Raw genomic sequence first — 16,094 nt, 5'->3', positions numbered from 1 at the left:
TTGCGATAATGCTCAAATCTTAATAGCAGTACTTACATAAACTGATACATAATATAAATATTTGATGTCATAGACAAATCCAATTTCTTTACAAAAGTTACATCTGTGAAAAGATTACTTGTGGGATTTTCCTGCTGATCCTACGGTAGCGTTTAGAACTATTGGAGGTTGACAGTTAAATTTGTTTCGTAAAATGTGAATGGAAAGTGGTGAAGGAAAAAAGAGAAAAGTGGTTTTGCACTTTAAGGTTAACTTATACACTGATCAATTTGTACTGTGGAATTGTCCTGTTATGAATTTGGAGGGTTACTATTCTATTATACATGTAAAAAAACAAACGTTGAGCACTGCCAGTGCTATAAAGTCTCATTTGATTATTTATGGATTATAAACATGATCATAAATGGTTCATATTTACTTTTTCTGCTGTTAAGTTGTAAGTTTTCCTATCTTCATTCATATTTTAAAAGATCACAGTCATGTCCTATTTTCATTTATAATTTAAAAGATCACAGTCAAGTCTGATTTTCCTTCATTTTTAAGATCACAATCATGTCCTATTTTCATTCATAATTTAAAAGATCACAGTCATGTCCTATTTTCATTTATAATTTAAAAGATCACAGCCATGACCAATTTTCATTCATAATTTAAAAGATCACAGCCTTGTCCAATTTTCATTCATATATTTAAAAGATCACAGCCTTGTCCAATTTTCATTCATATATTCAGGGGTTGACACTAACTTTTCAGCCAGGAATCCCAACGGGACATCTGTTTTTGAATTCAAAAGTCCCTTCCTTAAGTTTGAAGTCCCTGATTTTTTTTATATTAATTTTAAGAATAAAGCATTAACCTTTGTGTATCAGTATATAGATATGCAACCTATTATTATTGTTCTTTCGTTCTACTGTTTAAGGATGTTGATCATAGCCCATTTGTGATAACATTCATTAAGTAATGAAGGAACAAAATACTCTATGTTACCTTCCAGCATTATTAAGTTTGGTAACAAAATCATACATGCAGTTGGAAGTGTTTACAGTATAGGTCTTGTAAAATATGTCTTAAATATTACTGATTTCAATTGATATAATTTATTTTGTCCCTTTGTCTGTAGTTATGTATTATATATTCCAGATAGTAATTTTCATTTGATATTGTAATATTGCTGTATTAGATTAATATTGCTGTATTAGGTCTACCTGAATAAGTGTAAACTAGCCAAGAGAAGACAATTTAAGAGTTAGTCTGCAAAGAAGCTTTTTTGCTCATAATTCCTAACTTATATTATATAATTCCTTTACATACATGTAATGATATCAATTTCATGATTAGAAAGACAAGAACCAAATTATTACTATTGCATTTAAAAAATAATCTCTAAATCTCATTATCTGTAAATTTTAAAAAAAATCACGCATCCGAATTTGTTTATCCGAAATCTAGTACACTATTGATTATGGAATTGCCGAATTTTTTCACAATGTAAGTGTTCTTACACCATAGTAAACATCAAATATTAAACAAAACTATATAAAACAAATCACTTTTACTATGGTGGTTGAAAATACAGCAATTATCGGCAAATACTGACATTGGAATGTTTGGCATTTGGAGAATTTTCGTGTTTTGTAAACAAATGTTTCATTTCCGGTTTACTTTTTGCAAGTATATCATGTTTCATAAATATTTTTTTGCAAGATTACGATCTTAAATGAATACTTTAAAGTTGATTAATGATCAATTTTAATTGTTTAGTATATTTTTTATTAAGAAGTTTAAAGTCCCAACGGGACATCTGACTTGGAACTTTAGAAATCCCTTGCCAATTTTTGGAGTCCTCGGGACCGCGGGACTGCGTTAGTGTCGAACACTGATATTTAAAAGATCACAGTCATGTCCAATTTTCATTCATATATTTAAAAGATCACAGTCATGTCCTATTTTCATTCATATATTTAAAAGATCACAGCCATGTCCAATTTCATTCATAATTTAAAAGATCACAGTCATGTCCAATTTCATTCATAATTTAAAAGATCACAGTCATGTCCTATTTTCATTCATTTTAAAAGATCACAGTCATGTCATAAAGCTATGATCATCATAATCATGTTAGTAAAATATTCTTTTTCTCTATGTCTACAGTAATAGAAAGAATTGGGAGAAACCTGTCAGTAATTTAAGATACAGTCTCGAGTATTTCTTTCTTCCCTTTTTGGTTCATGAAGGCTGTATATTATTTGGACGTTATTATTTATAATTGCATAAGATCTTGAAATATATGTACTAATGATGAGGAAAAATGAGAGAGATATGATCTGACTGTCTAGAAACACATCAACATTTCCTCATTAAATCTCCTTAATTAGTGTTGCGGATTTCTCCAGGGGGAACGTTCTGTAATCTCTACAGATTTTCCATTACTGATATAAACAGTTGCAACAATTTCTGTGGACAGTGTTCTGGTACTTTTGTTATACCGATGAACTTGATTAACCATAAACCAGCTGAATTTTCTTAAAAAGACTTATTCCAAGCTTCCATTTTTGGAACTGTCCATTATCATTTTTAGGGGATTTCTTGTGAAAAATTTGATGTCTGTTAGTCAACAGTATAGAAATAAGTGAATTGGTATCTTTCAAGATTGCCCAAAATGGCAAAATTTGTGACGTTTGTTCGCCAACTATATAGATTTAGAGCCCAAAATGGCAAAAATGAAAATGTTGCAGACTTGATTTTATTGAATCTGTTTATTAGAAAGCAGTGTTAGATGCAAGCTACCTTGCACACCCCACTACTACTGGCTTAAACAGAATTCAACATAAACTTTGGATATTGTTTGGGACCCAGTGATCTCAAAAACTTCTATTAAATAAATTGACTTGGTTAGCAGCATGTATAGATGTTTTTTATTCAAGTTCATTTATTTCAATGGTGACCAGAGCAAGTTCAATGATTTCAATGGTGACCAGAGCAAGTTCAATGATTTCAATGGTGACCAGTGCAAGTTCACTGATTACAATGGTGACCAGAGCAAGTTCACTGATTACAATGGTAACCAGAGCAAGTTCATTGATAACAATGGTGACCAGAGCAAGTTCAATGATTTCAATGGTGACAGTGCAAGTTCACTGATTTAAATGGTGACCAAGCAAGTTCAATGATTTCAATGGGTGACCAGAGCAAGTTCATTGATAACAATGGTGACCAGAGCAAGTTTCACTGATTTCAATGGTGACCAGAGCAAGTTCATTAATTTTAATGGTGACCAGAGCAAGTTCATTGATAACAATGGTGACCAGAGCAAGTTCAATGATTTCAATGGTGACCAGAGCAAGTTCATTGATAACAATGGTGACCAGAGCAAGTTCATTGATTTCAATGGTGACCAGAGCAAGTTCAATGATTTCATGGTTGACCAGAGCAAAGTTTCATTTGACTAACAATGGTGACCAGGAGCAGTTCACTGATTTAAATGGTGACCAGAGCAAGTTCAATTATTTTAATGGTGACAAGAGCAAGTTCATTGATAACAATGGTGACCAGAGCAAGTTCACTGATTTCAATGGTGACCAGAGCAAGTTCATTGATAACAATGGTGACCAGAGCAAGTTCATTGATAACAATGGTGATCAGAGCAAGTTCAATGATTTCAATGGTGACCAGTGCAAGTTCACTGATTGCAATGGTGACCAAAACAATTTCAATGGTGACTAGAGCAAGTTTAATGATTTCAATGGTGACCAGAGCAAGTTCATTGATTACAATGGTGACCAAAGCAAGTTCATTGATAACAATAGTGACCAGAGCAAGTTCACTGATTTCATAGTGACCAGAGCAAGTTCAATGATTTCAATGGTGACCAAGCAAGTTCATTGATAACAATGGTGACCAGAGCAAGTTCACTGTTTAAATGGTTAGACCAGAGCAAGTTCAATTATTTTAATGGTGACCAGAGCAAGTTCATTGATAACAATGGTTACCAGAGCAAGTTCACTGGATTTCAATGGTGACCAGAGCAAGTTCATTGATAACAATGGTGACCAGAGCAAGTTCATTGATAACAATGGTGATCAGAGCAAGTTCAATGATTTCAATGGTGACCAGTGCAAGTTCACTGATTGCAATGGTGACCAAAACAATTTCAATGGTGATTAGAGCAAGTTTAATGATTTCAATGGTGACCAGAGCAAGTTCATTGATTACAATGGTGACCAGAGCAAGTTCAATGATTTCAAAAGTGACCAGAGCAAGTTCAATTATTTCAATGGTGACCGGAGCAAGTTCATTGATAACAATGATGACTAGAGCAGGTTCATTGATAACAGTGGTGACTATATATAGAGCAAGTTCAATGATTTCAATGATTACCAGAGCAAGTTCATTGATAACAATGATGACCAGAGCAAGTTCATTGATAACAATGGTGACCAGAGCAAGTTCAATGATAACAATGGTGACCAGAGCAAGTTCAATGATTTTAATGGTGACCAGTGCAAGTTCAATGATTTCAATAGTGACCAGAGCAAGTTCAATGATTTCAATGGTGACCAGAGCAAGTTCAATGATTTTAATGGTGACCAGTGCAAGTTCACTGATTACAATCGGGTGACCAGAACAAGTTTACTAATTTCTATGGTGACCAGAGCAATTCAATTATTTAAATGGTGACCAGAGCAATTCAATTATTTAAATGGTGACCAAAGCAAGTTCAATGATTTCAATGGTGACCAAAGCAAGTTCAATTATTTAAATGGTGACCAAAGCAAGTTCAATGATTTCAATGGTGACCAAAGCAAGTTCAATTATTTAAATGGTGACCAAAGCAAGTTCAATGATTTCAATGGTGACCAGTGCTAAAAAATAGAAAAATATCCAAATTTTCTTTTCATAAACCTATGAGTGGATCATCATTAAAGACATTGTTGTCAACTTGTATTTATGATCTTTTGGAGATAATGTTGTTGATTTAGGAACATTGCTGTGAACTGATAACGCAAGTCTTTCATCAAATATAGCTGGTTCGATTAAGTGCTTTAAATACGAGACCGTAGCTGACAAGAGGTTTTCATAGATTCTATAGACTTCATGAAATATCATGGAGATTTGTTTATAGATATATTTTTATCTATAATAAATGCCAACGTTGAAGATACACCTGCTTCCGTAATGAAATGCAAGGGCTGTAGATACACTTGTTTCCATAATTGAATAACAGTTAAAAAAGATCAGTGACTGTGAAGGAGAGATAATACTTATTTCCATAATGGAATGCCAGTTTAAATGTTCAGTGACTGTACAGGGGAGATAATCATTTGACAGATATTAGATACATTTAAAATGGCTAAGGTAATGAAGCATAGATTGCGAAGATGAGCAGCATTATCCTGCTCAATGAACAAAAAAAAAAGTCGTTTGAGATTTTCGTAATTGTTGGAAGAAACTGATAATCTTGTTGGCGCCTTGGGCATTGCTCGTAAACTGTTTTGATGACATTATCAAGTAATGAAATTTTGGGGGCATTCAATAAGTTGAACTCGTCTCCTTTGCAGATTTTGTCTGACAATTTTGTCATACTTCTAGATTTGGAAAAGACTTCTTTTTGATTTATAGTTCAGAACTTCTGTTCATAGTTTATGGGATTTTGTGATCATTATTTTGAAGACTTTAAAATGGAGTCGGATAAATCTAGAAAATGATATTTATTGCTTCATAGATTAGAACTGTTGTAAGACGTTTCCAAGGAGTTTGATATCAAAGTGCTTAAATTGAAAGACTGCAATTGTATATTTGATAGATAATTATAATATTGATTAATAAAGTTATTAGAAAGCCAAAAATTGTTCATAACTTTTAAATATTTAGTGAAGATAAAAGTATGGACAATTTCTTGGCTTCCTAGTAAAAGAATAAAGGAATCAACGTTTTATGTTTCATATATGATTCCTTTCCCGTTTATTTATACCTGCTGTCAGGTTTGCCATCAAGCACTGTGTGTGGTTCTTGCTACCACTTGTTTTTGTCACTGTGATAATTATATATGATGTAAATATATTGAATTCCAGTCATTCAGAGTTGGAATGAAAACTGAGCTTTGACATTTTTCGAAGAGGATTGTAAGTGATAATTTTGTTTCCTAGAGAAATTATCAGGTATATAAAGCTGGTAGGTTTCATATGGTGATGATTAATGCTCCAGCAAAAAAGCCAGTTGTTTATATTACAAGACAGTCAAATCTCATTAGTGGAAGCTAAAATAGCATGCAGTTTTATTATGTTGAAAAAATATCAGACAGTTCTTTATAAATATCAGTGATAATACTATATCAAATGATTCCTTGTTGTAAAAATTCCATACTAACACTTGATAGTGAAGAAAATCTTCGCCCAGAATAAGTTTTAAGTGTTATTTATGTCAGAAAACTTCACTATGAAGTTTTGGATTTCATTTCAGTTATATCTTTTTTTGGACGGAAGCTAAATGATACTGTATGTGTGACAGTGAACAGATTCATTTTATTGCATTATCACTTCGCAATAAAATTGAACTAAAACAATGTTTTTGGTTTAGTGTTTGGAGAATTTCGTAGTATTTTTGCGGTGGCTAGATGTTAGTACAACTTTTTCTGTTTGATTTAAAGTAGCACAGACACTGTATGGATCAAGTAGTGACTGTCCATCTTATTTGATAAAGGAAGACCTTTGGTTCCCATTAATATATTGTTTGAAGCACAAGGTAGAGTCACTAACCTTCTGTAGCTAGCTGATAAAAGAACCCATAGCCCTAAAAAGATTCAATCCCACTATGATGAGACACATAAGGTTTGAAGGTGGTGACAATCGCTCGGCCATTGAGGTCTGAAGTTGTTACTTGTTAGAGACTTGGTCTCAATGCAAGTCTCATCTGTTTATCACATACAGACCATACTATCACATACTGTCTTATACAGACCATACTGTCACATACTGTCTTATACAGACCATACTGTCAAAATACTGATTTCATAGAGACCATACAGTCACAAACTGTCTTATACAGACCATACTGTCACATACTGTCTTATACAGACCATACTGTCAAAATACTGATTTCATAGAGACCATACAGTCACAAACTAATCACATCCAATACCATACTGTCACAAACTAATCACACATGCATAACCATACTGTCACAATACTAATCCACATGCATACCATACTGTCACAAACTAATCATATGGAGACCATACTGTCACAAACTAATCACATTCATACCATTCTGTCACAAACTGATCACATTCATACCATACTGATTACATAGAGACCATATTGTCACAAACTGATCACATAGAGACCATACTGTCAAATACTGATCACATGCATACCATACTGTCACAAACTAATCAATTCTTACCATACTGTCAAATACCTGATAAACATCATACCATAATGTCACAAAACAATCCACATTCATACCATTACTGGATCAATACTGATCACATACATCCTACCTGATCAGCGTATAATTCACATAGGACCATACTGTCCACATACCATGCCATTACTGTCACATACTGATCACGTACTAATCACATAGAGACCATACTGTCAAATACTGATCACATGCATACCATACTGTCACAAACTAATCACATGGAGACCATACTGTCGCAAACTAATCACATATCCATACCATACTGTCACAAACTAATCACATGCATACCATACTGTCACATACTAATCACATGCATACCATACTGTCACAAACTAATCATATGGAGACCATACTGTCACATACTGATCACATAGAGACCATTCTGTCACAAACTAATCATATGGAGACCATACTGTCACGAACCTGATACCATTCAGTCATCTTATTCTTGAAAATTTGAACCTATAGCTATATGTTTTTAATATCCCCCTACCCCAATTTGTTAATTGAACACATTCCTAATTACTAAGATATTGCTACTTTTCTCAAAATTTCTGCAGTCCACCCTAATTTTCATTAAATAAGGCAGACAACAAGTCCTTTCTAAAAGGGTAAAAAGAAATCTGGTTCTTAACAGTCCATTGGACATTGTCTAGCTGAACATGATAAAGGAGTGAAAAGTATGGTCTATTGTCTGACTTCTCTGACAACAAGCTGACAGTCCAAGCTAGCAAACCATAATCGCTACCATTGTCCGGGTGAATTAATTGCTGTAAGAGTTTGTCCTATCAGTAATAGTAGTTGAACAGTGTAAAACACATTAAAAGCCCATTATGCCTATCCAAAGTTTAGATGGGTGAATGTATAGGTTTTTAAAGTTTAAAAAAGTTTACATTTTTGCATTGATTGTTCAATTTTATAATGTACTTCTGCTTTACTTCCACCTTTGAAATAATAACATATGTATCCTTCGGAAATGTCTATAAGTATCTTATGAAGTTACTGGTATCATTAAAGGGACTCCACTGAGGATTTTTTGATATGAAGGGACTCGAAATATTTTTTTGGTGACTTGTATACCATTTGATGAAGGTCTGGACTTGTATGTACATAATTTCAGATCATTCCTAGAACATTTATTTTTATTCTGCAAAATGACAAAAAATGAAAAACGTTATAATGCTTTTTACTCGAACCAGGCTAAAAATATGCTAAAAATCATGCAAAAAAAATCAATTTTACATTTAACTCTTGAGTATCTTTCTATATTATTTGGAGAGAAGTTCCATCACATGATCTGTTCAAGAAATTTGAAGTTTATGTGTTTAAGCCCTTTGACCTCAGTGAAGCTTTTCCTTTAAAATGGATTAAGAGTGGGGAATTTTAGGAGTTTTTAGCTTGACATCAAGGAATTAGGGTGAGGCAATTGTTACTCAATCAACCACTTTGGTTTTACTTTTTTGCATTGCAAGTTAACTAATCCAAAGGGTTACACACTTATTTGCAAAACATATAAGAATCTCCTGTCCCAAGTCCATAACTCTTGACATGGGCATTTTGTAAACAGAATTAAGGCCCTTTTTGGAACTTCAATTCTGCATAAGGCTCTTGGTTAACTGTCAAGCGCTGAGAATGAAGTCAAGCACAAATGTCCTACTGACAGCACTTATCCTGTTTTATCCTAAATATTTGTCATTGTCAATTATTTGGTACATAGCTAATTAAGCTCAACTTGACAACGGAAAAAATACCAGTAAGCATAATGTCACTTTAAATTCTAAAGCATTCAACATGACCCAGACATTGACTGGAATTCATTAAAGATTTTGTCAGCTGTTTGTCAGGATAATTAAGTTGATTATAATTTAGCTTCAAGTTATTTTATTCATCAGTGCTCAATTTGTGTGTGTGTGTTAATATCTCTGAATGAAATGCAGTTAAATATAAAATGCTTTTGAGAGCTTTAATATATAAAATATATTCTGTTTTCTTCTGACACTCGTGCATTTTAGTAAAATATTGTTTTTAGCATTATGCCTTGTTACCATTATTGCTGTAATTATATAAAACTACCTCCAGATTGTCAAAACATTCACTTTGCATGTTCTGGATAGTATACACTTTCATCTGCACTGTCAATTTGTACTAACATTCTTTGAAAATAAAGTGAAGAAAAGGTCCCCATAGGATTTTATCTAATAAAATTGAAATTGGTATTCCAAAGTTTTCAAGAGAGACCAGTTATACTGTCTGGTCTCTTTTCAATCAAATGTTTTGCAAGATTAATAGACCTTTGATAAACAGCTGACTGGTTTTAATAACACTTAATTTGCTGGAACAGAGTGATTATTAGCCTTTGTCACCATTATATAGCCAGGCCAGCCTTTATGTGGGTGCTGTCTGACCAGGCTCTATACTGTTTGTAGCTTAAAGGTACATTATGCCTTAGAAATTTTTTTTTTTCATTTTTTATTAAGGGCAAACATGAGCTTTATAACATTTAAATAATGATTTTAGAGCATTTTAGATACTTATCACCTGAAGAAACTAACTTCAAATATGAATTTATATGTCATTAAAGTAGCAAAATGTAAAACAAATTAGTATTTTGACATCCATACAAAATACTTAATCACTTTAAATGAACTAAATAAAACAAAAAAGCAACAGAAGGAAAAAGATGGCCAATGAATAATTTTTGGAAAATATGAAAGTACACCAAAAATAATAAAACTTTTTAAGAAATGAGAATTAAAGCATTTCTTGGGGCGTAATGGGCTTTTAATTTTTGCATTTTCATGATGTTGAAATACCTTAAAAATTCAAATGAACTGATCCTAATTGAATGCTGAGCAAGTCCATTGCGTAAATTCAGCAGTGTCAGGGTATACAACAGACAAATATTGTATTGACAGGAGATACTAATGGCTCTGTCTGATTACATGATGCTTTTATAATTCTCCTATATGTGTATTTGAAGAGTTAAGTTTCTGTTTATTGCCTTATTTGATTATTTGCTACGTGTTGATGGGTGCCCCGGGGATATTAGGTCAGAGACGTGAAGGATTTGTTTTGCAGATTGATAGTTCAATAAAAATCATTTCTGAGAAACTTGCTGGAGTTTGTATTGTAAGGACTGAAAATTGGGTGACAAGTGATGTAAAAAGAATTGAAGTAGTTACAACTGGTGAGCAGTGTCGGTTGTTTTGTATCCCCCAGGTGTCAAATTCATTGTTTCAGATATTTGAAGATTATTTGACTTTACAGTCAAACCTGTGGATGGGCCATACACCTACTGAATAAAGAATATATTTTCAAAATCTGTCAATGAAGTTTACCTTTTTATGTCAAAAACAGAAAAATTTGACTATATTATTTCAAATACAGTAAACTCCACTTAAACCGATATAACTTAAAACAATATACCAAGCTCATTGTTCCAACTTTTGTTTTAAAATATATTGCCTCTCGGATATAACAATATCCGGATATAATGATAAATAATTATGGTGTCCCCTGAAAATCGTTAATAAGGGGAATTTACTGTATTTAGGTATAGAAACAGCTGCTATAATGGTTAAAATCCCTTGTAAAAGAAACAATGTTAATTTGTATAATGAATGTGCTTTTCTTGTCTATTATTATTGTCAAAGATTTCAGTTTCAAAAGCATCAACATTGCAAAGCCGAGTGGGATAGCATCTAAAGATATGCTGGCTTGCCTTGCTCAAGACTAGTTGTATTGGAAAGTCTATTTTGCACCTGAAATCCAAAGGGTGAAAAATATTATGGAGGAATAGGCCAAATTCTGTACCAAAAACTAGCTTCTTCCTATTGGCTAGAGTAAAATCTGTTTGGAAAATTCTTGTACCAAACTAAACTTCCATTAAATTTAAAATGATTATGCCTTTTATGGACTCCTTAATCTAAGTTTTTTTTTAATTAGTGAATTTGTATTGATAAAAGGAAAAAATTGTGTTTCGTGGATTCCTGTTACATATCAAAATTTCATAATCGGTGAAATTGTCATATCGCAAAGCAGTAAACTCCCTGTATTTGATTGCCGAAATCTCTTACGCTCAAGATCTTGTATTGTGACACATGGCCATTGGCCTCTAGTTTTTGCATGAATTCTCCAAACTGTAGTTAAAGTGATATCATTATTTTGGCCTGGGTACGATTGACAAAAATAAATGCATTGCGGTTCCCAAATTTTATTATATCATTGATTGAATCAATAGTCGGTCCTACGATCAGAGATAGTTGATAACGCTACTCTTGTTTAATCAGCCGCTTGAAAACTTTGCAGGTTTTAAAGGAATAACACTAAATTTGGAATGATTTGTATCAGGAATTGTTGCATTTGATAAAATTTATTACATACATATATTTATGTATATCCCAAATGTAAAGTTTTATATATATATCAGAATTTTCTTTAATTATATCATTTTCTGGCGAAGATTTTGTCGAAATATTAATAGTTTTGTCTTGCGTCCCTTTTAGATAAGGAAGTAATTGAAAAGATCTATGTTTACTGTTCTAATATTATACAATTACTTTTCCAGTAATTTGACAAAGAAAATTATTTTATTGGATCCAGTTAGAACCAGTTTCAAAATGAATTTCTTACTTTGAATGCTAGCAGTTATAATATTACTGTTTTGTGTCACCAGTTTATTGCCAGCACATTTCAGTTTCGCCAGACTGTACCATTGGCAGCTGAATTTTAGTACTTTGATACTTTGATCCTTTAAACAGTCTGTGTTTTGTTCCAAAATTCAGAAAAGACCATATTTAAAATTCAGAACAGACCATATTCAGAACAGACCATATTTAAAATTCAGAACAGACCATATTCAGAACAGACCATATTTAAAATTCAGAACAGACCAAATTCAGAACAAACCATATTTTACAATTCAGAACTGACCAAATTCAGAACAGACAAAATTTAAAACAAACTAAATTCAAAAGATAACAAATATAGAATAGAACACTGCCCAACAGGTCCTTTACATAGATGCGGATGTGAATTGGTCAAGTTAAAAAAATATTCAAGACCCTGGATTCACAAGTTTGATTCTTAATACTTCCAGATTAACCTCAGGAACAGATTGTTTGTTGATGCTATTCATATTGCCAGTTTAATTATTCATTTCTTAGATAAAATAAGAAATTCTTATCTTGTACTACCCTTTTAAAGAACTAAATTAACACTCCTGCTCATGCCATATATTTATTTACCTAAGTACAATCTTGAAAAGATAAGAACACCCAGAATATGCACAAAGACACAAATCTCTTTGGTTTTACAGACTATTGTCAAAGTGTTTTTTTTTGTCTTTGAGATAACTATGTGAAGTAAATTTGAGAGAAATTATTTGTAAGAGCTTCACACAGTTTATAATGATACCAGGAAGTTGAATAATTCCCTCTGATTGTCTTTAATAACTTAGGTTATAACCACATTCAAATTGATTTGTCTGCCATACATAAATGAGAGCATAGTTACATTCTCTTTGTACTTTTTGTCAGTGACTGAATGATACTTTTTCATACGAGTTACTAATGATTACTTATGTTATCTGATAATGTTTTAATTTGATTTAAATATGATTATTTTTGATGTAGAAAAAATACGGATTTTCCATAATTGGTCTTGTTCTGATATAGAATAATCTATGATTCCCCAAAAATTATCATGCTTTAGTCTGGCATAATCATTGGTCATGTTTAAGTCTGGCATATTCTATGATTTATCATAATCGATCATGTTTAAGTCTAGAATAATCTATGATTTCCCATATTTGATCATGTTTAAGTCTAGAATAATCTATGATTTCCCATATTTGATCATGTTTTAGTCTAGAATTATCTATGATTTCCCATATATGATCATATTTTAAACTAGTATAATCTATGATTTTTTCAAAGTCAATCACATTGGAGTCTAGAAATATTTATGATTTGTCATAAATATGTATAACGAAAGTATGAACCATTTAACATAGTTAAAACTTTAAATTGCATGTAAGTGTAACTTTAGGTTGTGCTATTTTCTGAGTAAGCTTGGTGCAAACAGGTCCTTGAGTCCACAATCACTTTAACTTCAGTTAAAAAGTTCATTACATCAATTCATCAGTTTAAGAGTTAAGTAAAGCTGAAATTTAAAATTTCATTTTTGTACATTTTCAGTTTTGGGGTGTCAAGTTGATCAGTATTTTAAACAAAATGGTTGGATTGTACCTTTAGAAATATGACTGAAAAAATTGACATTAAAACGGAAATTTCCACCTGTTTGCCCTTAAAATAGGTTCATATCTATACTACATATATAAAAAAAAGTCCTTTTAAAGGTAACAAAATTGAATTTCCCATTTCTAAAGAAATGATTTTTGAAAAATACAGAGCATAATTAGCAATTGTCCTTGAAGTAAAATTATGATAATAAATTTATATTTTATAGAAAACAATTTTACTAGAATGTCCTTAATTAAACATAAGTACATCTCTTATCTTGTAAAAAAAGTCCTCACATCTAAGGCACATTTAAGTTATAATTAATGTGTTAAATAATGGTGAAAAAAACAAAAACAAAAAAAAACATAATCAAACTTACATTCAATTGTTAGAAAAGTTTTTATTTATATGTTTTTAAATTAATGTCTTATTCTAGATAACATAGTAACTATTTATAATAGTACCTATTAACTAGCTACATTTAAATGATTTTTGAAAACTTAAATATCAGTTAAGAAAAAAAAAAACACCAGAAAACAAATTGATTTAATTTTAAAGCTGCAATAAATACTCCCAAGTGTATATTTCTAAAAGTTGACATTGTTTCAATAAAAAAATGAATTTAATTTCTTACCTTATTATTTATCCAGAACTATTTTGTCATGAAAAAGAGTAGAAAAGTCCATCATGATTGAAAAAGTAACCAACAACAACAACAACAGCTGTGATGGGGTTGAAGCTATTGATACAGCATAATGCTATAAACTTCAGTGTCTTAAACTACACTCAATTGATACACTATCCAATAATGCTCGAGAAAAATGTCTCACTCCAATCCTTCCTCGGGCTTGTTTAAATTAACGCAAAACTAAAATAGCATAATGCAATATCATATTTTATATAACAAGGATGTCCAACAGTTTCGAACAGGCTAGAAAAGTAATGTAAAAATAGATGGAAGTGGAGACGTTTAAATAACAAGGATGTCCAACAGTTTCGAACATTGGAGAAATAATGTAAAAAATAGATAAAAGTGGAGACATTTTTAATACGATATTTTGAGCAGCAAAATTGTTCAACAGCGTCAAACACTGAAGAAATGATGTAAAAATAGATTGTAATACAGTATTTTAAATAAACCTCGATGTCCAACAGTTTCGAACAGGCTAGAGAAGTAATGTAAAAATAGATGGAATTGGAGACATTTTAATACAATATTTTAAATAACAAAATTGTCCAACATAATTTTTGCCCCAAGTTTCAAACATTGAAGAAATAATGTAAAAAAAGACATAGAGGTTTAGGACAGTTTAATGAAGGATTGATTTTATTTAGCAATGTTTGAAGATGCATGGATAGAATAATTGTGCAAAGATACTTCTATTTTTAGCTCGACTATTCGCAGAATAATCGAGCTAATGCAGTCACCCATTTGTCGGCATTGGCGTCCCTGTGGTTAAGTTTTTGCGTGTAAGCTGGTATCTCCATAACTATTGTAGGGAATGAATTGAAACTTCACACACTTGTTCTCTGTGATTATCTTACGTGATTGGCACAAGTCCCATAACTCTGATTTGCTTTTTTACATAATTATGTCCCTTTTTCGACTTAGAAATTCTTGGTTAAGTTTTTGCATGTAAGCTGGTATCTCCATAACTACTGAAGAGAATGGATTGAAACTTCACACACTTGTTCTCTGTGATTATCTAAGATGATTGGCACAAGTCCCATAACTCTGATTTGCTTTTTTACATAATTATGCCCCTTTTTCGACTTAAAAATTCTTGGTTAAGTTTTTGCGTGTAAGCTGGTATCTCCATAACTACTGAAGGGAATGGATTGAAACTTCACACACTTGTTTACTGTGATTATCTAAGATGATTGGCACAAGTCCCATAACTCTGATTTGCTTTTTTGCATAATTATGCCCCTTTTTTGACTTAGAAATTCTTGGTTAAGTTTTTGCGTGTAAGCTGGTATCTCCATAACTACTGAAGGGAATGGATTGAAACTTCACACACTTGTTCTCTGTGATTATCTAAGATGATTGGCACAAGTCCCATAACTCTGATTTGCTTTTTTACATAATTATGCCCCTTTTTTGACTTAGAAATTCTTGGTTAAGTTTTTGCGTGTAACCTTGTATCTCCATAACTAATGAAATGAATGGATTGAAACTTCACACTCTTGTTGTCTGTGATTATCTTAGATGATTGGCACAAGTCCCATAACTCTGATTTACTTTTTCGCATAATTATGCCCCTTTTTCGATTCAGAAATTCTTGGTTAAGTTTTTGTGTGTAAGCTGGTATCTCCATAACTACTGAAGGGAATGTATTGAAACTTCACACACTTGTTCTCTGTGATTATCTAAGATGATTGGCACAAGTCCCATAACTCTGATTGCTTTTTTGCATAATTATTCCCCTT

The 16,094-nt window shown here is 32.0% G+C and overlaps 2 protein-coding genes across 2 annotated transcripts in view; one reads left to right on the top strand and one right to left on the bottom strand.

Moving 5' to 3' along the window:
* Positions 1-14,624, bottom strand: part of LOC132753248 (complement C1q tumor necrosis factor-related protein 7-like) — a 30,459-nt gene extending 15,835 nt beyond the window's left edge. The window contains exon 1 of the mRNA XM_060743687.1: positions 14,299-14,624. The gene's annotated coding sequence lies outside the window, so the exon portion shown is untranslated. The remainder of the gene's footprint in view (positions 1-14,298) is intronic.
* LOC132753247 (DNA ligase 1-like) overlaps positions 1-16,094 on the top strand; it is a 73,183-nt gene that overhangs the window by 33,915 nt on the left and 23,174 nt on the right. The window lies entirely within an intron of this gene.

The sequence above is a fragment of the Ruditapes philippinarum genome, unplaced genomic scaffold (assembly GCF_026571515.1).
Source record: "Ruditapes philippinarum isolate M1 unplaced genomic scaffold, ASM2657151v2 ctg1512_1_1_1_1, whole genome shotgun sequence".
Taxonomy (NCBI): Eukaryota; Metazoa; Mollusca; class Bivalvia; order Venerida; family Veneridae; genus Ruditapes; species Ruditapes philippinarum.
Note: the sequence above shows the minus strand (reverse complement) of the source record. Positions and strands in the feature narration are given on the sequence as shown.